Genomic DNA, 26,513 nt, shown 5'->3' on the forward strand with positions numbered 1-26,513 from the left:
TCAGAAATGAGAGACATTGTATGAGAAATAGTTAGCATGGTTGCAGGAATTGGGTTTCTCTAGTCTAGTAAAAAGAAGGACTAGGAGTGACATGATAACAGTGTTCCAATATTTGAAGGGCTGCCACAAAGAAGAGGGAGTCAACTTATTCTCCAAAGCCCCAGAAGACAAGACAAGAAGCAATGGATGGAAACTAATCGAGGAGAGAAGTAACCTAGAACTAAGAAGAAATTTCCTAACAGTGAGAACGATTAACCAGTGGAACAGCTTGCCTCCAGAAGTTGTGGGCGCTCCATCACTGGAGGCTTTTAAGAAGAGACTGAACAGCCACTTGTCTGTAATAAAGTAGCGTCAAGCTATGGGGTTGGAATAGAAGATCTCCAAGTTCCCTTCCAACTCTGTTATTCTGTTGTTCTGAATTAGATGCTTTAGCTGGCTAGCAAATGCGGATGAGGTGATCAAATGTACAAGGAAGAATTTAATTGAAGAGAGATTGCACAGGATCACATATTCATGATGGGAATGTTTGGATGGAGAGAAGGGGACAATGAGAGGGAAGATAACATTCCAAAGATTCTCAAAGTTAAGCCTGTACCTCAAGATCAGGCTGCCAAAGGGAGGTTACTTGGAAAAGGGGAAAAAAGCTACAGCCATCTTTTATGCACCACAGGCAAAGTGAGGTGGCTGACTCAGATAGCAGTTTTCAGATGTCAAGAAAGGGGCGGAACATTTATAGTTACTTGGCATTTAAGTTTTCCTACTTCCAAGGATGAGGATAGCTGTCATGGGGGTTTTCTGCCTCACACATCAAAATAACTTGGCTGCTTTTGGATATTATGACTCATTCTCAGCCCAAGGATGGTCTGGAAGCCTTTTGTGCTCCAGCTTACAACGTTGCTGTTTTCAACCCAGCTATAAACATTCCTGAAAGGCAAAGAGTGTAAAGGATGGAAATAAATAGGAATGCACAAAGTGCTTGTTGCATATCTTGCTAGTAACTTCAAGAGGAGGCTCGGTTGAAGAAGATTGCCATTTATAGCTATCATTTCTGAGTTTAGTGTCATGCATAAATGAACCTATCAATGTTCCAAATAGCATCCTCCAGAAAATAAAAGTCCAAGGCTAGAGTTTCCTCAAAGTTCCAATTTATTAGAAGAGCCATGTTGGCACATCTGGGAAGGTTTTCCTCACCCAGTTGGAAGTTCAAGACCCTGTCCCAGCATCCATATCACATGCTCAATCAGCCACTGTCACGAAGGAAGATTCCTCTCATCCATGTCAGTCCAGGTGCAGGGACAAAATGACCTTGACTCTCTTGAAAGAATGTTATTATGACTACACATCTCGAATGCTCTATACAATCCCGCCCTCCCATTTCCCACAATAGAGTATGTTTGAATATGTGGCAGGCTTGAGGTCCACTGTGAAAGATGGCTTCCAAGCCTGACAGGACCATTGTAGAAACTGAAATGATTAATGAATAAAAAGGACCAAAACTTTGTATCTCCTTTGACACCCAAATTGGTAAAAGAAGAAGTAAAGAAGAATAAAGAAAAAATAGTAATAGCACTTAGACCTAGATACTTACATTAAAAGTCCAGCAATGAACCCCCAAAAATGTTTCAAGACCGTTAGATTCATACATCACAACTTTAATTATACAGGTAGTAGAAGTATAGACTTACAACCACATTTGAGGACAATTTTTTTGTTGCTAAGTGAGATGTTTGTTAAGTGAATTTGTTCCACTGTACGACCTTTCTTGCCACAGTTGTTAAGTGAATCGAGGACTATCTGTATCTTGGGTGAGGTGGCCCTTATTCCAGGTGTATTAAACTATACAATTAAGCCAGGATATCAAAAGCAACACCTAAATGCTCAATCTTTGTGAGGGAATGAAATTGCTTAAATAGAGATTTCACTTGCCTAGCAGTGATATGAATTTTCTCAAGCCTCCAGCCAGCTAGCCCAGGCTCACATATCCCATGCTTCATTTTTTTTAAAAAAAAGAACAGATAAATCACCCCCTAGTTTTCTCTGCTGCCCTATCCTGGATTTTTTAATTTGCCTACAGGGCCAACTAGTGTGTCCCTCATGCAGCTGTGGCATTGGTTGTACTCTACATGGGTTTTTTTAAAAAAATAAATTGACTAATTCATACTCTAATATGAATATTTATCTAGAGGCAGAAGGGGAAGTGAGATATGCAGATGTGCCACAGGGAAGCATGACAGCGGAGAAGAGGGAGTCAAAGAGGAAGATTTGATCAAACTTTTCCCCCCCTCTCTAATTCAGGACCTTTCTCCAGCCTTTCTGTGCGGGGTTGCCCACACCTAGCTTCAGATGATGGATTAAATGAGGATTGCCTCAGGGATCGGAGCCTGCATTCTCGCGCAATGCAGAGAGATGGGAGAAAAAGGCACTTAATCTCTCTAAAAACACATGGCAGAGAGTTATTTGTTTGGATGGCAGAAAACATATCAAATGAATTACCATTACACATAACAAGAAATTAGGAGCTTGCAGATACATTTTTTAAAACAGAAATGAGATAATTAGACAGAAACAGTCCTCTTAGTAAATATACTATTTGAACAATAGATTGCTTTCAATCGGAACTATCTGGATTCTTGAATTTGGCTACAATATGTACTTCCAAAATGCATTTGGCCTGCTGTCAAATGTGCTTAAAATGTGCACCTGATCTGGTGTTAAATTATTGATGGGTAAATGAAGCAATTTATGTCTGTGAGTAGTTGTGTTAGGACACACCAAATAGGTAGAAATAGAATTCAGTATTACTAGTATACATGTCTATCCTTGTTCCTATCAAGTGAATAAGGTTGGGGCCATTTTTGGATTAAAAGATTGTCTTGCCCAGAATAAGTGGACCAGAATCCTGATTTTGAAATGAGCTAGGAACAAAATGGCTCTACCAAACCAGTTACAATTTAATATTTTCTATTTCCAATCGACCAGTTTGATTTCCTCATTGTCTTTCCCCCCGACAGATAAGAACATCTGTTCTAAAGTGGGATCTTATAATCTGCGTACTGCTGAATTGGAATGAAGGCTGGTGGGCTAATTTTAAAGCACTGGAAAACAAGGCCATGCATTTGTTTTAAATGGAACTGGTGACACAGACTTAACTAGAATGGTGTGAACATGTGGCTCTAATTTATAATGTCAGCCTATACTCCGAACGCTTTCTCTATATTGTGTTCTCTCTACTCCAACATAAGAAAGAGGGTACTGCAGTGAATTATTGTGTAATTAATCATTTGACCATGAGGGACTCATTTACTAATTAAAAACGCAAAAAGAGTAAATTGAAATAAGCAGTGACTACTAAATCATGTCCTTTGACATGTCAGCAGCATTGTAATACATCATAATGTATCAGTCACAGGCATTTGGATCCGATGCTTTCAAATATCTTTTATATAGCACTGCCAGCATAATTCATTATTCTTCCGGTACTATTCTCATAGTTCCTCATCATGCACAAACAAAGCTGTAATTTCTATGTATGAAAAATTCTGTACGGAACAGAAACTAAGGGGGAAATCTAGAGAGAATGGTAACTATAGAAAGAATTAGCAACCAAAGTATCTAGGATCAATCAGGCCTTCAAAAGGTTCCAGCTGATCTCCCCCACCCACTTTTAAATAAAAAGTAGAAATGGGGGAGACATGACAGCAGTGTTCCAGTATCTAAGGGATTGCCATAAAGAGGAGGGAGTCAAGCTATTCTACAAAGGACCTAAAGGCAGGGCAAGAAGCAATGGATGGAAACTAATCAAGGAGAGAACCAACCTACAACTAAAGACAAAGTTCCTGACAGATAGAACAATTAATCAATTGGTCGACTTGCCTCCAGAAGTTGTGGATGCTCCAACACTGAAAATTTTCAAGAAGAGATTGGACAACCATTTATCTGAAATGGTATAGGACTTCCTGCTTGAGCAGAGAGTTAGTCTAGAAGACCTTAAAGGTCCCTCCCAAGACTGTTACTTTGTTGTTCCTTATGCAATCAGATACCTGAGTAGTGACTAATGACAGAGGAAAGATTTTTGGCAGTCCATTCTGGAAGATCTGAAGCCTTGCTATTCTGGATCATCTTTTTAGGACTGTTTGGAGAAGATCTAGAGGCTATAACTGGTCTAGAATGTGGCAGTGGGACTCCACTAGATTCCAACAATTTCATTTTCATTTCATTTCATTTACTTTATTTGTATGCTGCCCTTTTCCCTGAGGGGACTCAGGGCGGCTCACAATTCAGGGGGAGGGAAGGACAAACAAGTTACAAACATGAAGACAATGCATCATTAAAAAAGCACAACAGTCATACTATTCGAGTGGGGTTGGAGTCTTTAGCCCCAGGCCTGTCGGGACAGCCAGGATTTAAGGGCTACGTGGAAGGTCTGGAGGGTGGTGAGGGTAAGAATCTCCACGGGAAGTTCATTCCAGAGGGTCGGAGCAGCCACCGAGAAGGCTCTCCTCCGGGTAGTTGCCAGTCGACATTGGCCGGCTGATGGAATTCGGAGGAGACCTAATCTATGGGATCTTATTGGCCTAGTGGAGGTAATTGGCAGTAGGCGGTCTCTCAAGTATTTGGGCCCAGTTCATAATGCTGGGGATGAATTACAAATTCTTAACAGTGTAGGACCCAGTTAGATCAGGCCTTGCCAGAATTAAATCTTCCTATCAAATGAAGATATCCTGGAAAAAGTAGATTAAAAAATACCCCCTCAATCTGAATTTAGGGGAAGATGGATAAAGTGAAAGGATTTCTTGGGGATGGCTACATATTTTGGGGAACTTTACCACCGGAGGTTTGTAAACCAGAGATTTGTCACGCCATCGTAATTTTTAGAAGATCACTGAAGATGGTTGATTCCACTAGGCCAGTGATGGTGAACCTTTTCGGCACCGAGTGCTGAAAAGGGTGTGCATGCACACTCGTTGGGGCTGCAATCTGGAAGAGGAGCTGCCCAGGGGGCAAGCGTGTGCTGGAAAATGCATTTCCGGCCAGCTAGTCTTCCGGTTACTGGCACGCATGTGTGCGTGATGATCAGCTGGCCGGAAATCTGAAGATCAGCTCTTCCAGTTTCTGGCACTGCTGCATGCAGTGAAGGCCAGCTGTATCATTGTGTGCGAATGCACACCAGACGTCTGGAAGAGAAAGTGGCAACACCGTGCATGCCAGATGACATGGCTCCAAGTGCCACTTTGGGCATGCGTACTGTAGGTTTGCCATCACAGTACTAGGCTTTCAACTTTCACTATGAGCATTACTGGTGTCCATCTTAGAGGACTGTCCATCATCATCATCATCATCATCATCATCATCATCATCATCATCATCATCATCCAGATGTAACCTGTCTTGAGTCTTTTGAGGGCCTGTGAATTAGTTAACATTAATAAAATTCAATATTGTGAATTTAAATTCTAGGTCACCTGTATTTTGATCTGTGTGGAGTCAGCTTAGCCACCTTTTATTACAAACGTTCATTTTACAAATACAAATGACTTTTTTTTTTATTGTTTAGATGGAACGGCATATCTACCAGTGGCCTCTGTGGGATTGGGTGCCAAACTGGTCAGTTTGATGAAAGCAACATTGTTACAACCCTTTTGCACAGATGCCAGAGGTTACATGCATGTCACAAACAGGCAGAACCAGCTTCAGATGCCCAGGGGAGTCATGACGTCTTTCTTGCAAATATATTAAATTCCATTTTGTGCCAAATTGAATCTAAGCTGATTTTAATAAACAGTTTTTCTTTGAGACATCTGTGTATAACCGATAGTTCAACACCCGATATGAAACTCTGCTTCCACTGTGATGTATTTGATAATCAGGTCTTATAATAGATTAATATAGGATGGTGATTAGTCACTGAACTGTTCAACCAGGTCACACCTCTATTCTTAGCATGCCTTATTTTTTGACCGAGATACAAGAATGAATGGCAATATTAAGTTTGCGTGTTAATATACTGTACATTCTACCCTTTCTTAAGAATAGTCTTTCCTCCAGGTTCTATCCCTCTGAACCTCTTACTGTTGTTTCCAGTTTATTCTCTGATTCCCTAATAATGTTTAACATTGCCAAGTATGTTCTTTAACGTAATCTACTATGCTTGATACATATCTTCAAATATTGTGATGTGGCTAGAACTCTAATGCACAAGAGAGCAACCTCTCCCCAGAGCATTATTTGGAATATAAATTAAGTGATATTATAACAGAGCCCTCACTTAGCTCAGCATAATGAATATGAAACATCATGTACTAGTGACCAAGGTCATTGTACAAGAATGAATTACTCTATTAACTTCCCCTTTAAGTAGCATTAGAGATAATAAATGGAGAGATTTAATGTAATTCTGATAATATTATTCATGCTGAAGTAGCATACTTTATCTTGTTAAAATAATTAAGACACACAGGGAGGGTATTTCACATGGCAGAGATATGAAGCTGAAGAGCATGTTTATTGTATGTTGCAGAATGCAGCAGCATTAACCAGCACGGTGGATAATCTGATAAAAATATAAAAGCTGATTTATATCCTATGCTAATTCTGGCTCATCTCTGAGGCTCAAGTTATTTTCCAGTGGAGAAGATTATGGCAAGCTTTAGTGGTGATATTAGATTAAATTAAATTTGGTTCTTTTGCTTATGATTTTCCCTCCTCCTCCTTCTCTAAAAAGCATGTGAGACTGTTATTCTTAAACGTTTCCCCCCGTCTGCACATATTTAAGCTTTATATCTCAGGAAATAATATACAGAATACTACATTGGAGGTGATTTGACTATTTACCCTAATAAAATTAATATTAAACTTTGGGATTCTTAGCTATTCTAGTTACACACTCACTTCGTTTTAAAACTAAACATCGAAGAATGAAGACTGCACAGTTTTTACTACTGAAAATAATTGCATTATATTTAATTGGGTTCAATTTCTTATTTGAGGGAACTGAGAATGAAGTAATAGTTGTACAGCCAGAATATTGGCAGAATTTCAGTTGCATAAATTGATGACTAGCTCATCACTTCAATGATCTGTGGGATATATTAATGAACCCAGTGGGTAGTTGTGTTTCACACATGGACAACTTTTTAAACCTACATAAACTATTGCTCGGTAATGTCATGATATTTGCAAATTCATGACTTTTCTATTTTTCACTTTAAATAGCTTGCTATTAAATAATTAAAAGGCACATATATGTTTTCAATTCTCTTGTAGTGACCCAAAGTCTTGTTTTAGTAGTCATCTTTGTGAAATCTTCTCATCTAACCTTTTAAGGGGCCTCCAAGTTTAAATAGTTAGGGACCTTATCAAATCTAAAACTAACACTTTCTTGAAGTTACTCCCCATCTTCACCGTTAACCAGAAACTGCCTCAGCATTAGATACTGGAGGCCTAACTGTGTTCTATGAAATTCTCTATTGAGAAAGAACAGTATATTATACAACTTGTCATGGATGCATTAATTAGCCAGTTTTTTGCCTCTGAAAAAGTAGGGTATGCCATCACTAGCAAAGAAGTAAGATTCAGTTGCCACCATACTCAAGCTTTTTTTTTTTTCTATCTGGACAGTGAAGAAGGTACTATGTCTTTCTTCTTGGAAAGTGAAATGTATTGGAGTGGCTCTGGCAAAAGTGAGTAGAAGCTTGAAAGACAACTCATCAGAGCTAGCTTAAGTGAAATCAGAAGACCAAGGCAGGTTGAGAGGAAGTTCAGCAAAAACGTACAATCAGCAGTTTAAGAATAAAACCAGAAGTCAGAATTAGAGAGGGAGAACTTAGTTGCATAGAAGGTGCTTCCTCTGACCACATGTTTGGATTTCTGTGATTTATTGCAGAAATATCCAAAGGGTTCAATGTCCAGAAGTGACATTTGCTTGAAATTTAAAAAGATCTATATTTTCAGGTTTAGAACTCAATGATCTAAACCCAAAATGCTGGAGACTGCAAGGCAGAAGTTTCAGATGTCCCAATAAGCAGGGGGGAATGTTTAATTACTCTCTCACACATTGTATTCAAGTGTTCACAACTTCTCCACCCAGCATCCCTTATATGGCATTCAGAAGAGTGTGGATATTTGAGGCTAAACTATTCCATAAAGAGAAGTTCATCACAGAGAGAGTTTCAGTCTGGGGTCCATGAAAAAAGGGACCAAGCTCTCTTTCCCAGATCTTGCTGTAAAGCCAGACTCAAGCCAGTGAAGGCAGAACAAGGATACCCTTGAGCCCATGGAGCTTTAAAAGTGACAATTAGCCACTTGAACTGTATTTGGAAGTTGATTGGCAGCCAATGTATATCCTTGGTGACTCTTGGTGCGCCCAATATTATGTGGTTAGGCAGGTTCTTCTGGTAAGTATAGTTATGTTATTCTCTCTGAGTTGGATGTTATGGCCCCAGGTTTGAGGTTTTTGTTAAATTGTGGTTATGGTGGTCTTTCAACCAGAGGTGGGTTGCTGCTAGTTCGGCCTAGATTGGCCGAACCGGTACTAGTGATGGACAGAGGCTCTGCACACCCGTCCGGACACTTCTGCGTATGCGCAGAAGCATCGCACACATGCACAAGCGAGCACAGGAGCATGCCTGAACTGGTGGTAAAAAAATTAGCAAACCACCTCTGCTTTCAACCCAATCATCCTCATTGTGTATGTGCTTCATACACAGTGAGGCTGATTGATAAACTTTTTGTCCATTGATAAAAAGGCACTCAAATAGTAATGTAGGTTTTCGTCATAATGAATTGCTCAGCTTCTTCATCATTTAGCTCTCCAGCCTTGTTTACTCTCATTTGTAAAATATTAGCATTAACTTCCTAATATAGAAGCCATTTATGCCATATTGTCAATGCTTAGGGTGAAGTATGCAGCCATCTGTTTATTATCATACTTATTATAGTAGAGTGGCTAACACAAATATTTCAGATGAGGCATGCTAGCTCCTCACCTATGAAATTAAATGTTTATACATTTTTGAGGAACTTGTTTGTTTGCCTCCAACCTTTGGTATTCTTATGCTTAGCCACATACATTCTTGAAAAACATTAACTAAAAAGCAATAGCTCACTGGGTAATTTTTCTCCAATGCAGAATGCCACGAAACTAGACCAACAAGCAATGAGAATAGCCTATTGAGTTGATCATGCTTTCTGAGAAGATTTGGGGTATCTCAGTGCTTCATGTTTTGGAAAGATCATGAAAAATGTATATGAGTCTGGGTAAATGGACAACTAAAATTAAAATTTGTAAAACACCTCTTCCATGCAGTGTGTTGATCAAGGTAGATGAACACACTTACTGTATTTATACAAGTTTCTTAGTTACACTAACATTGGTATGGGCAGTTCATCCCGATCCTTCATCAAGTTTGCAAATGTAAATTGAGTTGCATTTCTGAAAAGACATTGTGTGTTAACTGATAAAATGTATTTCGACACAACAAAATCGACTTAATTCTATCTAATGAGCCTAGGAACATGTGTCCAATAGGATTAGAAGGAGAGGTATTAAGGTATTATTTACTCATATTTTATGATTAATGTCAACCTTATATAAGACTTGAAATACAGATAAGATCTTGAAAATAAGGTTGGATTAAATCATCCTTTACTATAAACTATATAAGCACTATAGCTCCGTTAACCCCATAGAAACCTTTAATAGCTATACATTGCAAGAGACAATCTAGGTCAATTGTCCAAACATAGACTTTATATTTTATTTTTTTAGATGGTAACTGTTGAGCTTAACATTTAAGGCTTTGAGGAAATTAAGTTTCTGTACTTTCTTTATTCATAAGCGATACTCTGATCAGTGCTCTGCTGAAAATTCTCCCTACTATATTTTATTTTTGAACCCCCCCTCTTTTTTGGTGGGGGGAGATACAGCTGCTCATCAACATTTATTTATTCTATTTTAGAAGCTTCTCAAACCCTTTCCATAGATTCTTTCTAGGAAAGGTTTGCAAAAATAAATTTAAAGGCCTCAGTAATAACAACATGGGAACGAATCACAAATTATTTTTAAAAAATGTATATTGCACAATTAATGGTTCAGTTCAAATCAAATATTCAACAGCAGTTAGATAAAACAAACTCCAAGATTGGCAGTAACAAAAAAAAAAAAAGACCACAATTCTTGCAATGAGTTAGGGAAACTAATTTCAATTTTACCCAATTTCAAACAAAACAAATATTTCACAATTTCTCTGTTGAACCTATTATTCCTCCGGCCCTTCAGTTTCATGAATCTTCCTATCAATCTCCTTAGAAATGAAAATTTGATAGAACTTTGTCAAATTCATCCATTTTTTTTAAAAAAAACTACAGAGCGACAGTTGCCATTTCACCATCCCTCTATTGAATTTGGAAAACATTTTAAATCCATAAAGTGCAGGCAGCCCGGTTCAAAATGGCAAAGATCACGGCTTGGTCCCCACCAGTCACTTAGAACTGAAGAAGCTTCTTGGATGAGAAGTGAAACAGTTTCAAAGAAAATACCAAGAAAATTCAGTTGCCATTGGGGGGGGGGGACACATCTGGTCTCTAAAGAGTTGAAAGTAGCACACATAGGCTTCAGCTTCTGCCCCACACCAGTCCTATGAATTAAGATCAGCTGAAGTAAGTGAGGAAACCAAATGAACATATGATCTTTTTGAATGAAGGTGTTAATGGGCCTTTATAGAAACTCATTGCTCTTTGAGATAAAGAAGTTAAGAGAAGATAAAGTGTGTTGCAAATCAATTATTGAGCCGAGGTGGCACAGTGGTTAAATGCAGCACTGCAGGCTACTTCAGCTGACTGCAGTTCAGCAGTTCAGCTGTTCAAATCTCACCGGCTCAGGGTTGACTCAGCCTTCCATCCTTCCGAGGTGGGTAAAATGAGGACCCGGATTGTTGTGGGCAATATGCTGACTCTGTAAACTGCTTAGAGAGGGCTGAAAGCCCTATGAAGCAGTATATAAGTCTAACTGCTATTGCTATTGCTAATTATCCAGTCTAAGAGAATCAGCAATGGAAATCTTACAAGAATCTATAGAATTAGTACAATTTCTTGCCCAAAATTCTTCTTAGAGAACTAGCCATTGGGTGACATACAGTGAGCTTTACTGTGCCATCACATTCCTCCAAAGGAAAATATTAATATCACTCCTTGTTATACAGGATGCTGCTTATAAGTGCTATGTGCTTAGAGCTCAAAGCATTGTTAGAGACCCCACACACTCACTTTACAGTCTGTTTCTGTTGCTCCCCTTTGGGGGGAGGTTTCAAAGTACTTCTAGCAGGACTACCAGATTCTGTAACAGCTTTGTCCCCATTGCCATCCATCTGGTAAACTCGCAAAATTCGTTTTTCTCACCATGAACATGTATACATCCGAAGTAGATGGGGTTGTTTCTCTGTGTCATATAACATATGTGGGTATATGCATACTTTTGTATTTATTTATTTTAGTCATGTTTATGTAGTGTATATTAGAGGTGGACCCTTTGAGAGCTGCATACAATGAAATTTCATTTTATTGTATGCTGATTAGTGTACATTCAAAGCAGGGGTGGGTTTCTTGCCCCATTCCAACCGGTTCGGTTGGAACAAGGCTGGCGGTGTCCTCGCGCGTGTACTAGCGTCTGTGCGATGCTCCAGCTGCTCCTGGAGGATCACGCAGGCGCTGTATGCGTCCTGTGCATGCGTGGAAGCACAGAATTTGGCAAAACCAGGTAAGGAGTGGGTGCGGGCGCGCGCAGGCGCGCGTGGGCACGTGGGCGCGGGGGGGGGGGGGGCTTCGCCGTTCCCGGAAGTTACTTACTTCCGGGTTCGGCGACCAACCGGATCGCAGGGACCGCCGCGAACCGGTTGAAACCCACCCCTGATTCAAAGTGACAATGAAGTTCTGTTCTGTTCTGTTCCACTCTGCTCCATTCTGTTCTGTTCCATTCCATTCCATTCTGTTCTATTTTATTCCATTCCATTCCATTCCATTCTATTCTATTCTATTCTATTCTCTATTTAATTTTTTTTAACTTTTGTATTATGTGTTTCTTTTAATGTTGTACACCGCCCTGAGTCCTTGGGAGAAGGGTGGCATATAAATCTAATAAACCTAAACCTAAACCTGTTGTTGCTGCTATGCATGCTCACTTCCTCAAGTGATGAAAAATTGTCATAAATTGTCTCATTTATAAATATTTATATCTTGGTTTTCATTCAGGTGGCATCTATTGAGCTTCCTGCTTCCAGTTTTTCCCATAATACCAATCCTGTGCATGATTGGCCTAAATATACCCAATGAATTTCTGTGGCTCTCAATCCTCTTTAATCATTAGAAAAATAGACAGCAGGTAGATGTACAAACCATAGCAAATTGCTAAATTCATCAGCTGATTATCAATAAATCTGCAGCTCCCACATGTGATCATCATTCTTTGGATTAAGAGATTTGGCCTTTGAAAATTGAAAAGAGATACAGAAAACTACAACTCTTTGCGGCCATTAACTGATTGCCAAGATTTTTTGCACCCAAGAGACAATACTCTTTTATTAAGATCACTCTACTGTTTATAATAATGTTTCCCTTATGTCCCATTCAACAATACAAACCAGATATAGCTTTTGTAACCTATCTTGGTATCACATCTACAATTCCCAGTGATATTACTTAATGTCAGAATTTTTCACTTTTTTTTCTTTATCCTTTTCTACTGCTGATTTAATATCACGCCAAAATAGCAATAGCAGTTAGACTTATATACCGCTTCATAGGGCTTTCAGCCCTCTCTAAGCGGTTTACAGAGTCAGCATATCGCCCCCACAGTCTGGGTCCTCATTTCACCCACCTCGGAAGGATGGAAGGCTGAGTCAACCTTGAGCCGGTGAGATTTGAACCGCTGAACTGCAGATAACAGTCAGCTGAAGTGGCCTGCTGTACTGCACCCTAACCACTGCGCCACCTCGGCTCTTATGCAAGAGTAATATCATAAGTAAATATGGGACATTTAAATATTTATTTAAATATTAATAAATATTATAAGCCTTTTGGCTATCACTTGGACAATATATAACTGGATTGAATTAGAAACTCCCTGCATATAAATATTTTGTGAACAAATCCCGAAGAGAGACAAATGCAAAAGAAAATGAAGTTGATATATGATGTTCTATTCAATACCACCCTCCAGTCTCCCAAAAGGATGTCTCAAACCAATTTACCCAGTGACAAGTATCCTAGTCTTTTCTTTTAACATGAAATCAGTCTTAGTATGAAATAATGGGGACAGCCATTATCTAATCATACCACCATTGAATGGATATATCCACTAACCCTCCTAACTTTGCTACTAAACTGGCATTAGCAAATCATGACTCTTTAAACTGAATGCAATTCACCAGGCTGGTGATTGTTGAAGGCCCTCCAACATTTCATAGCCTTAGTTAAAGAATAAAATGAATAATGGAAAGAAATAACTGCTGGGCTGTCTTTAGATCTGTAAGACTGGTAATCATCTTAGTCTAATGTTTCATACAGCACTCCTTACTGGGAGTTAAAATTGATTTGTTTGTTCTTGACTTTCAAAGGAAAACAAATAATCAAAATCCAAGGATTTTAGTGTATTTCTTTTTCACAATAAAGGAGATATTTTTCCCTCCTAATGATTGATGGATAAAGTCTTTCTTTGTGTTTCTTTGATCAGAATGTGTTTCCATATTGACTTGAGTCCTGGCATTTTGCATCACCGACATTGTTCAGAGATTAATCTAGAATGGTCAGTTAAAACATAAGCGCGTACATTTTTGCTTGAAACAGGAGTAGAAAAAGACGGAGGGGGATGTTAATTTCAATCATGATGACAGTTTTCCGGTGAACAATAGTCTCTGAGAGTTGACATGGTGAAGTAATGAATGGATGAAAGGAGAACTGAGTCACAGCTGCACTTTGCAATCACTTTCGTACATCGGACGCTCTCCCAGCCCAAATACTATTAATACATATGTCAGCAGAGTGAGTGAATCTCATAGTGTGAACTGCCATGGAAAGAAAATGAAGAATATCCTCAGGGACGGACTTTCTTCTTTCTTTGAGAGACTCTTCATTATTCAAGCATTGTGATGCTTTTCCTTTATTTGTGTAAAGATTAAATTGCACATGATTTCTAATGTTTCTACTACTCCAACAGTCATAGGTCGAAGACCTTCATGGAAGTGAGATAATAGATACATTGTCTGTTGTTTGGGCTTGTGCTATTCTTTCACAGGCCAATACTTTTCCTATTGTTATGAATTCAAAGCAATTAAATAAAACAAATGATAAGGCTTCTCATGTATCTTCAGCATTTCATACACATCATTATGGGACTGTCACTTAGCAATAATATGAGATATTATCTCATGTAATATAAGAAGACCCTTGAAGCACACTTTGGAGAACTTCTTTGTAAGAGAGACACAAAGCCGAAGGAGATGTCCATCTGGGCAGGTATTTAATAATGCAGGTGAACTGTGCTTTCCATTTGCTGCTAACCAATAATTGTCTTATATACAAACATCTGGGTACTTATACTTAGTCACAGGCATGGTCTTATTACCAAATGTCACTATGTTGCAAGAAAATTATATAACCAGGAAAGTGTGCAATCACAGGAATGTTCCTTCCAAAGAATGGTTCAACATGATATTTACAAACATTCATTCTCAGGTAAGTCTGCTTCTAAAGTTGAACTTTTGGATGAACATAAGAAGAAGTTCCACTGGTATCTGTTTGCATCTGATAAGAGCACTTTGTATATAAAAATGTTCCCAGATATAATAATGATGGTTTCAACACTTGTAGAAATAATGGTAGAATTAGTGGATTGGTATCCTTTTCTAAAAGTAAAAGGGATGTGGTGGCTCAGTGGCTAAGATGCTGAGCTTGCCGATCAGAAAGGTCAGCAGTTCAGTGGTTCGAATCCCTAGTGCCACGTAATGGAGTGAGCTCCTGTTACTTTTCCCAGCTCCTGCCAACCTAGCAGTTCGAAAGCATGTAAAAATGCAAGTAGAAAAATAGGAACCGCCTTTGGTGGGAAGGTAACAGTGTTCTGTGTACCATCGGCATTTATCCATGCTGGCCACATGACCATGGAGACATCTTCTGACAGTGCAAAGCCAAAGGGCTTTGAAACGGAGATGAGCACTTCCCCCTAGAGTCAGGAACGACTGGCACATATGTGTGAGGGGAACTTTTACCTTTATCCTTTTCTAAAGCTAAATATAGAAAAATGCAGGTTAAGTGGTCTTCAAGTTGCTGAATTATGAGTCCCACCTGCGTGTACACACAAAACTACTAATATGTAGTAGATAATGCAACTAATCTTCCATTAAGTAACCTTTTTCCCTCTCTCCCCTCTCTTAGGTTTTGGCAGTATTTTCAAACAGATAACAAAGGAACAATTGTAAAGCAAATTCTTCCCAGTAGAATGTTTACTTAAATTGCTAACAATTAGAGAATCATTATGCTTGTTTTGACATTCAAAGATGATAAAGAAAGAAAGAAAAAAGAAAGAAAAAAGAAAGAAAGAAGGAAAGAAAGAATCTATAATGTATTAAGCTGAAAAGTAGATTTTCAAATAAACAGACCTTTAATCTTCGAAATCTAAAACACATTCATACAGCGTTACAGCTGATACCAAATCAGTACTATATTCTTAAAAGAACAATTATTTCATCATATGCTAAATATAATTTACTAAAATAAGATGGAATAAATTGCTGAAGTTCAGACTAGTGAGCATTCAGGAACATTGTGTGGTCATTATGAATAGATTAAAGCTTTTATTTTAAGTGTTTGCATTCATTTTAATAGGGGATATCATGAGACATCAAATGGGGGAGAAAATTATGTCAAACATAGCTCTGCTTATAAGCTGCATTAGCAGGTAAATCCAGGTTATGCTCAACCCAGTGCTAAGGACATGCTTCTCAACATTCTCTTAAAGAAAATTTATCCAGGTTTGGTGAAAACATTAGCAGTGGAGGTAGAAAATGCTGCTTAAACCAGGGATGGTGAGTTCTTGGACAAGGGCTATAGCAAAATTGCAAATTTCTTTTGCAATTACGTACTGTGTATATTGGTTGTTTACTTGGAATCTGGTGGTGGTTTTGGTACAAATTTATTGAGCACTTTTGGGTTAACTAACCTGGATATTTTTTTATCATTGAAATTACCTGGTCAAACTTTTGGGAAAAGTCTGACTCTTTTTGGTTAATGAATGATAGTAATGATAGATAGGAGGCATTGATTTGGTAGGTCCAAGAACCAGCAGAGGGGATTATGCTTATAGATTTGAAATAAACTGTGAAATTCCATTCTTACAAAGGCTATTATAGAACTGGAGAGACTGATAATTATTATCCAATCACAGCCATGAGAGGGTGTGGGGGGGCGGGGGGAGAAAGACAAGAAATTTCAATTTCTGCAACATCTCATATTTCTTCATGGTTACTTCTTTAAATCTCCATGGAATTACAATATGCCCTCACTAAGGTTATTAAACAAACAAACACACACACACACACACACACACACACATATGTGTGTGTGTGTGTGTGTGTATGTATATGTATATGTATATGTATATGTATATGTATATGTATATGTATATGTATATGTATATGTATATGTATATGTATATGTATATGAAAACATCCACAATGAAAGTTTCTCTAAATTTAAACAATACTGGGGTGCCAATATATTATATGCCACACCACATGGAAAATTGAGATATTTAGATTGTGATTTTAAGAGGGAAATATCTGAGGTAAAAATAATAACCAGAAACTATTGAAATGTTTAGGAATAATTTAAAGAAAGCTGCAGTCGGGTACAGTGGCAGGAATCTAGAATTTAAGACCTCCAAGGTCCCTTCCAATTATTGTATTGATATTGTTTCCACTGACTGCCTTTAGTATTTTTATAAATTTTATTTCATTTTCTTTCTTTTATATATGACCATATGCACATAAATAGTGATATATAAACATTTCATCAATAGTGATGATAACAATATAAATATTAAGATTTAGGATTTTACAATGATTTGCAATTATTCTGAAGGGTGATCTAATGAGTTTAGATTTGTATTGTCAAATGATTATTTAATCAATGCAATAATGAATTTTAAATGTTATGATGGTTGTAAAAAAATTTCTATCTTAATAGCTCTTGCTACATCTTGCGGTGAGAAGATAAGATAAGCACTATATAGAGATAAGAAACCCTGATAAACATGGGGAATTGACTACAAACACTTGCTAGGCCAATTCTCAAATACAGCACATCTGTCTGGAATCCACACAGTTTATTGGACATTAATATAATTGAGTGAGTTTAGAGGTATTTCATAAGAAGAGTACTACACTCCTCTGCTCACAACAGAATGCCCTACCTTCAATTTTGGGCTTGGACAACCTAGAACTACGCCACCTACAGTGGGACTTAAGCATAGTACACAAAATTATCTCTACAACGTCCTACTGGTCAAGACTGCTTCAGCTTCAACTGCAATAATACAAAAGTACACAACAGATACAAACTCAATGTAAACAGCTCCAAACTTGATTGCAGAAAATGAGACTTCAGCAACAGAGTGGCCAATGCCTGGAATGCACTACCTGACTCTGTTGTTACATCTTCAAATTCCCATAACTTTAACCTTAAACTGTCTAATATTGACCTCACCCCATTCCTAGGAGGTTTGTAAGGGGCGTGCATAAGCGCATCAGTGTGCCTACCATTCCTGTCCCGCTGTCCCCATTTATGCATACCCATTTCATTCGTATTCATATTTATTCTTATACCTATTATTTTGTAAATGACTGACAAATCAAATAAAAATAAATTAAAAAATAGTTTTCTTCTTTTTGTCTACCAAGACTTTTTTGTTTTTGTTTCCCAGAAAATAGAAAACTGGGGGGGGGGGGGGGGACAGACTATAGATTTTTTGTTTTTTGTGAAAATGGCTTTTTAAAAGTTTTTTTTAAAGGACACAACATACTAACAAGATGTGGATGGAAACTCAATAACATCCATTCACTCAATATTGTGCAGTAATCCCTGCTGCCGTGTCCATTGTTGTATATCTCTTTCTCAAAGGTATTGTGGTTTGTGTGTCTGTTAGAAAAACTTTTCTCAGTAATATGGACCACTTGAACTTCAGTCATTCCCTCTTTCAGGTCCCAGAAATATTAATTCCTCAACTGCGTAGGAGGCCTATATCAATTTTGTTTGGGGTGTCTGTTGTTAACATAGGATTCAGAAAGCCACTTATGTGTCTGTGTCAGTTCTGTAGAGATAGGTTCATTATCATTACAATACTTGCTGTCTACTGTTCAGTCTGTAATCCCAGCCTTATGTTTGGCAAATCGCTCCAGTCTTTTCACATAACCAGATGACAAATCCCAAGGCTGATTTAATAATTTGTCTCTTTTTTTAAAAAAAAAGACATGTTATTGCCTTCACACACACTAAGGAACATTCCCACAAGCATCAGGAAATGGTATTGGAAAGAAAAGATTTAATCTAACGGTTATGATTTGCTGAATTCAGCAAATAGGAAGACCTAACAGGCAAATTTAGGGAGCAGTTTTTGGTTGGTTTTCATTTTGCAATGTTAAGCACAATTGTGGAGTATTCAGGGATGAGCTTGGTTGTTTGCTTGCAGATATTTTATTACCCAACTAGATAATATCAGTATTATCAGCTTTGCTCCCGGTGTATATACCCTAGCTTGCCCTGCCAGTGTTAGTGTGGATGTGGTTTTCCTTTTGGTAGTTCCATCATTAGGGTACTGTTTTCTTCTAGATAGTTTGCCTGGTGGTAATCCCTGCTTATCTAGATGTTGGCTGTTGGAAATGATGCATAATGATATTTTTGTTCTCTTCTTAGCTTTTTATTATCTCTTTTGAATGGTATGTAAATATGGTTTATCTCTTTGTGTCTATTGATGACTGACATAGGTGAATACTAAACTTCCAGGAATTCCCTAATATTTTTCATTTGGCTTGGTCTAAGATATTCACAGTTTCCTGATTTTATCTAAAACCCTGAAGAGGGGAATGAGGGTTCTTCATGAATAGAATCATCCTCTTGCCACTGTATTAGATGAAGATTTAGCAGAAAATATATGGGAGAATTTTGTACCAGAAATGAAGGATCAAAAGAAAAATCAAAAGAAATCATTGAGATGAAGTAGAGGACAAATTTATTCACTCAGGTCTTATAATAGTAAGTTTGCACAGAAGTAGACCTCTGTAATGAAGAAACTCTAGAAAGATGTGGGAACATGGAACATGGAAAGCAACCCCCCCCCCATCCTACAACAGAGCATAAAACTCCAAATCCACCAAAAGAAACACAGGATGAGGTTGCCTCTGAATGTTCAACCAAATAGATATGCACAGCAAGATACATAACTGAAATTGATGTTCAGCACATGACCAGCCAAATGGATATTTGGATAACAGAGGATAAGATCATTTAGAAATATGAGAAATATGACAGGGATGTAGCTGAATATCTCAAACAATATGATGTTTGTCCAAAAGTCAAAAAGGACAAGTGAAGCTTTTACCAGTCAGTAGACATACTGAGGACTATCCAGCCTAAAACATCTCAATATATAGTGACATGTAGACTATGTTATTAGAGTGCTGAGATAGTAACTCTAAGCCATATAAAGGTTACACATATATGTCAAGTTTTGATTTGTTTGCCAGGATAGGGTGATTGTTGGATATATTGAATCATGCAATGATTACTTTCTTGGCAAATCATAACATCCCCTTTCATAATAATGCACAGAAACTGTGACTACTTGATAAACCTAAAGGATACATTCAACTTTTGAAGACAATTACATTCATTCTTTCCTTTGCTGGATTATTCAAGAAAGCTTGCAATTTTCTATCAACTCTATGCTTTCTATCAATACATAGAGTATGAGCAGAAGTGGGTAGGCAAAGAGTAGGTCTCATTATGCATAAAACATTTTGCTCACTTTTATCCAAAGAATTCATGAAGGATGATAATGCAAGATCTGGAGTTGCTGATTTTTCACACTTACTTTTTTGAAATTGTTTCACATGTTTCGCATTGAAATTCATCTTCACATGGAAAATTAATAACGTTAACTTACCCTAGTAAGATGCTATACTAGAGGACCACCAAATAAAAATGTCTTTAAACTTGTAGGGAAATAAGATTGGGATAGAATCTACATTCCATGGATTCAGGAATAGTTAAGATGGGTAAAATAAAGACCTTTTCAATTGCTACTGAGATCTGAGTGCTCCATATGTGATCATTCCAGATCAACAATATCCGAAGCCAACATTGCTTATATGATGTCTTCTAAAAAAAGATCAGGTCTCTGTTCACATCTGCGGTGAAAAATGCCTGGATTTCTTGAGCAATGCCAATTAAGCAATGCCAGTGGCAGGTGGAACTTACTTGGAGTGTTCACATATTGAGTATTCCCAACCTAGTAATGCCTGTCTGAATAAGGTTAGAAAACACAGAGAGAAAGACAGAAGCATAACACAGAAACATTTCGGAGGCCACGTTGTACAAAATAGCTTTCACGGAAGCTGTCATGGATCATTGTGAAGTGACATGAATTATAAAACCAGGTGCTTTGTACATACGTGTCATGTTCTGAAGTTTTAATACTGCTAGCTCTGATTGAATTCTTGTTCACTATTGTAAAGGACACAAGGATTTCTTCCTTCCAAGCAGCCTTTTGTTTGATTATTATTTTCTTTCTTTCAATCCTTTCTCTCAACTGTTCCTTATAAATGGCTTTTCTCTATATGTATATATGTATCACCATCTCTTTTTTTTCCTGAACTGAGTCTTTCAAGATTGAGGAATAGTTAAACTTCCATATAGCATTCAGCTATTGCTGATGTCTGGAATATCAGTTTCCAAGAGGGAACACGTGTTATATATAAGCTGGAGAAAAGTTTGGGAAAAAAAGAAAAAGCTTTTTCCCCCTCCAAAATGTTTCCCCATATAATCTTTAAAAAGAACAAGGGAACCATGTTTGACACAGTCTGAAGAGAGTTCCCCAGCAAAGAACGGAAGCCAAATTAAAGGTAATGTGTAAAGACAGTAATGTGTGAACTTGAAGCTTTTATGGAAGCAGGTTATTAAGCAATATGCCATGTCAACTTTATCATCTAAGGGTAGAGCTTTCTGTTATTCCACATCATGGAATACCAACTAACTTTTAACAGAACAAAAGAGTTGGAAGGGACCTTGGAGGTCCATATGAATGGACTTTCCTTAAGACAATGTAGCCTATTTCTCTCTGACTTTCCTCATATATCTAAAATTTCAGCACCCGACATCTCCTGCCATGTCCATACATAATGAGGTCATGGAATTAATTTGAGAAGTAAGGCAAAAACTAACCTCATAAGCTTCTGCCTCTTCTTGATGGAAAGGTACAGTAGTGAAAATCAGAATGAAGCTGGAGATCTTCTAGTCCAACATTCTGAACAAGCAGGAAACCCTATATCATTTCAGACAAATAGTTGTCCAATCTTTTCTTAAAAACCTCCTGTGATGGAGTACCCACAACTCCTGAAGGCGAGCCATTCCACTGATTAATTATTCTGTCAGGAAATTTCTCCTTGTTTCTAGGTTGGTTCCCTCCTTGATTAGGGGTATGATAGCTCAGCAGTTAAAGATACTGAGCTTCGAGACTCGAACACTGCACAACAGGGTGAGCTCCCATTCTTGTTCACCCAGCAGTTTGAAAACATGCAAATGTGAGTAGATTAATAGGTACCACTTTGGTGGGAAGATAACAGCATTCCATGCATCTTTGGCATATAGCTATTCTGGCCACATAACTACGGAAAATTTTCCATATTTTCAGACAACACTGGCGCCCTCAGCCAAGAAACAGAGATGAGCATTGTGTCTTAGATGTTAGACATGATTGGACAAGGAAACCTTCTCTCCTTGGTTAGTTTCCATCCATTGCTTCTTGTCCTGCCTTCAGGTGCTTTGCAGAATAGGTTGATCCCCTCTTCTTTGTGGCAGCCCTTTAGATATTGGAACACTGGTATCAGGTCACCCCTAGTCCTTTTTCTTAAAGTTGACATACCCAATTCCTGCAATCATTCTTCATAATTTTTAGCCTCCATTCCCCTAATTTTAATTGTTCAGATTTATCAACATTCTGTAATTTTGAGTGCAGGATTTAGGTTTGTCTATCTCCCATTTAGTGGTCTGTCCCCACTTTTTTTTACCAGCATCTTCACTTTTTTTGTACCTCTGGGGTGTTTAGGCATTGCCAGTCTTCCATCCCTCACCTGCTTCAGTTTTTAATGTCTATTGTGTTGAGCTGAGGCTACTTTTCTCTCTCATCACATGTCTTGTCTCCTCTTTCTCTGATTTACTTTAGCTTAATTTTCTACATCTGTTGTGAGCTGGAAACCAATTTCTACTATTCTTTTGCTTTGTTACAAGGGGATATATCTGAACATGAAACAATTTGGGGTCAAACTGTTTATTGTGAAAATAGCTGATTGTCAGAAGTTACATTATTTTCCTAATAGCTTTGAAAAAAAAGTGCCCCAAACTAAAAAAAAAATAGTACATGTTAAAAATGAAGGTATTTTGGAGGATACAGGTACAAGAAAACTGGAAAGTAGAAAGATGCCATTAACTATTCTTTTTCCCCAGGTTCCCTTTTAATCTCACCCCAATATTCACAAATGTTCCAAAAGATAACAACAAGAAGACAAAGGATAATTTGTTCCCCTGGCGTTTTAAAATAATCGTCGGCTTTGCAATGCACTTATGGAATATGCTGCCTCCCTCAATAAATGCACATTCCCTACAAAGGTGAGAGATGGGAAGCCAATTTTCTGCCACTGGTTTTGGTGACTTCACTCTGATTACCAACATGAAATCTGTCATTTATTCTTGGCCTGTCTGAACCTGGATATTAACTACGTGTCCAAAGAAGATCACCAATGCCAAGCAAGCAATGTGGACAAATCAATGACACATCAGGGGAAGCTTCTTGCTCAAGTTCTGTTAAGCCATTGAATCTTGAGAGGTGCCAACTTGTCTATTTCTGTGTCTGCTCTTTCCCAGGTATTAGGGACTGGATCTTATCTTTATCTTTATCTTCTCTACCCTTCATTTATTAAAATGATGTTCTAAACATCATAAATCTCTCTTGAAACAGAGTTTTATGATACCCCAATCTAATCTCCAGATAGCTTGATAGAGTAGAGTAGAGTAGAGTAGAGTAGAGTAGAGGGAGAGGGAGAGGGAGAGGGAGAGCGAGGAAGGGAGAGGGAGAGAGGGAGAGGGAGAGGGAGAGGGAGAGGGAGGGAGGGAGAGAGAGAGAGAGAGAGAGAGAGAGAGAGAGAGAGAGAGAGAGAGAGAGAGAGAGAGAGAATGAGATCCCTTCTTTGGGTAGTTCAATATTAGCCAATTGTTAATCAAGGAGTTTGCTACTGGAGAGTGAAGGTACTGATTAGGTTGGCAATTGTGTTGTGGCTGCCTGAACTAACTTTCATGACTAAGTAGGATTGACTAGTTTACATTGCCCTGGTAAACACAGGCTGTAGAACAAGAACCAGGAAAACAAAGTACAAAACAGCAGTGGAAAGTCACAGCCTTACATCCCAGTTGTTGCCCAGTTGTTACACTAGAAACATAAGTATCATTGACCAAGACAACTACTGTGGTCACCATGCTGGGTCTCATAGAATCTAGGTGACAAGTCTGATTGTTTGCGTATATTAAAACAGCCAGTTTCATGTCACCCTGTTGCATTGTATAGCACTGAATGCTGGGCAGCAACAACAGGGACTGAAAACTGTCTCCATGCCATGGAAATGCAAATGCTCCATTGGATATCAGGCGTCTCCCTTCTTGATCTCATTACAAATGACACCATTCAACAGCATTTTGATGTGGCACCAATTACAGAGAAGATGAGAGAAGGCTGGCTCAGCTGGTATGGACATGTCCAGAGAGCAGCACCTTCCACATTGACAAGACTGCTTACCAATTAGAAGATAATGGCCGGTGACCCCATGGGCATCCAAAACAGAATTGGCAAAACACCATCAACAAAGATATGCAAGCCATGGGCCTGCACCCTGGATATGCAGCTGATCATGCAAAGTGGTGTTCAATGATCTGAGAAGTGGACCCTGCAACTGTAGAAATATGCTAGGAGGAGGAGGAAGAAGAAGAGGAGGTAGAGGAGGAGGAGGCTAGGATTGTGCCTCTTTTCCAGTAGCTGTTCTATGCATTGGAGGAATCCTTATCTGATGGCTGAGTTATATAAATCATCATGCAAGTTCAAGATTTATGCTTCAGCCAAAAACTTGACAGTCACTTTTGGAATTTCCAATGGCTGCTTTTTACACAAGCAATGTGGAGAAATTCAGGCTATACTGCGCATAACAGCAGGACTTCATGAAGCAATTTAAAAACTCAAGAAGAGAGAGACAGATATAGAATGAGAAATGGAGAGACTGTAGATATGGATAGATAGATGAATACAGCTCTAAAATTGTTCATTTGTGTGAGTGAAGTACTAAACTGCACACTTCAAAGTGCTGGACTATCAGATTTTAAGCCAAACAGAAAAAAGATATTCTCCCTATACTTATGATATCCATAATATTAAGAGGGAATATCTGAAATGGAATTGGAATTTCTTCTAGATTAATGAAAAATAATAAAGTAACAAAACACATTTTTATTAAGGCTTAATTGTACTTGTATGGAAGAGCCTGATCACTGTTCTGTAAGAAGGGGATGCATATAAAGGGAAGTTGACATAGAACCTTAGATGAAAAACAGATATAGAGCATTCCTCCACACTATTGGGCAAAAATATTCATTCCCGCCTATACAACAGGGAGAATGGTCTCATAACTGACTCCTGCAAATAACATAATATATCAGGTAAAGGTATCTTTGAGATCCTCAAATAATTGGATATCATCTTTAGATAGTTCTACCCCACAAATACATTAGTGTTCTCACAAAACAATCTCATGTAGCTTGTTAATAATGGTAGATGGATCAAAATGGATCATATTGTTTTTTTCACCACAGACATTTTCCCTAACAGCTCCAGGTGCATCACGGTATGAATAAAGTATTGCAAAGATTGTACTCACAGTCTCTATCTCCCAAGTCATTTTGGAAGGATGTAACAGCATAAAGCAGTGTTTCTCAACCTTGGCAACTTGAAGATGTCCGGACTTCAACTCCCAGAATTCCCCAGCCAGCGAATGCCAGCGAATGCCAGCGAATGCTGGCTGGGGAATTCTGGGAGTTGAAGTCCGGACATCTTCAAGTTGCCAAGGTTGAGAAACATTGGCATAAAGTGTAAAGTGTGCCTACCATCTGTCAGGCCTGCAGCTGGTTCCTTTTAGGATCTTTGGCCTGCCACACTCTCTTTACTCTGCTGTTTCATTAGTGGGGAATTGGGAGGGGGAATACTAAGGAGTAGAATGTGTTGTTGTCAAAATAAATTCCTTCCTAGAAAGCCAAGATCATCTTTTGTTCTCTACACCTTTGAGCCTGACTGGAACTGGATGGGTGGAACTGCCAGAGTGACAGTGGAAGATTGGACAATGTGATGGACTTGTGGGTGTGGGGGAAAGATCATGAACTTTCAACTGGGTGGGGAAACCCAGGAAGTTCAGCTTCGGGTTTCCACAGATGTGCCAACATGTCTCTCTTAATAAATTGGAACTTTGAGGAATACTTTGCCTTGGACTCTGATTTAATTTTGGATATTTGGAATGCTGACACCACCCCTGTCCTAATATTTTCTTGTATTCATATTCATTTCATGTATTCATAATCATGTCTATACATATATCTATTATCTAACTCATACTTGATGAAATAAAAATAAATATTTCTATTTATTTTTTATAAATGATTTTTTAAATAAAAATCAGCATTTTTTTGAAATGTTTAAGTAGCCTTCACTTTCCAGTTGTTACAACTCAAATATCTAGGTTCAATTTTAGACAATTTATACACAAACTCAACTCCCTTGAGAAATCCATAATGATGAGAAAATTGGAAGGAATGATAGGAACCAGACAATTGGTAACAAAAGTGGTTGGGGTCCATTATAATGGTGATGATTGTACCACTGGAAGTTTGGAAGGGTCATATTGGAGACTGATCATCCTGGAGAAGCTCTATCTCTTTGGTTCCTCAAAGTCAACACCAACTTGATGGCACAATAATATATATTTTTTAAATCCCTTAAAGAGGGACTCATTTCCTGGAACAAGGATAAGGTAGTGTGTTCCGATTGTCTGAAAATATACCTGGACCTTTCCTTCCATGACTGCTAGGTGAATAATATATAGTAATGTGTTCTGACCCCCACCTTGTCCGTTCAGAAACAAAAGCCAAACAGAACGTTCAAAGGAATG

The sequence above is a fragment of the Thamnophis sirtalis genome, unplaced genomic scaffold, assembly GCF_051295495.1.
Source record: "Thamnophis sirtalis isolate CommonGarterSnake01/CBP01778 unplaced genomic scaffold, rThaSir2_p1.2 scaffold_2, whole genome shotgun sequence".
Classification (NCBI taxonomy): domain Eukaryota; kingdom Metazoa; phylum Chordata; class Lepidosauria; order Squamata; family Natricidae; genus Thamnophis; species Thamnophis sirtalis.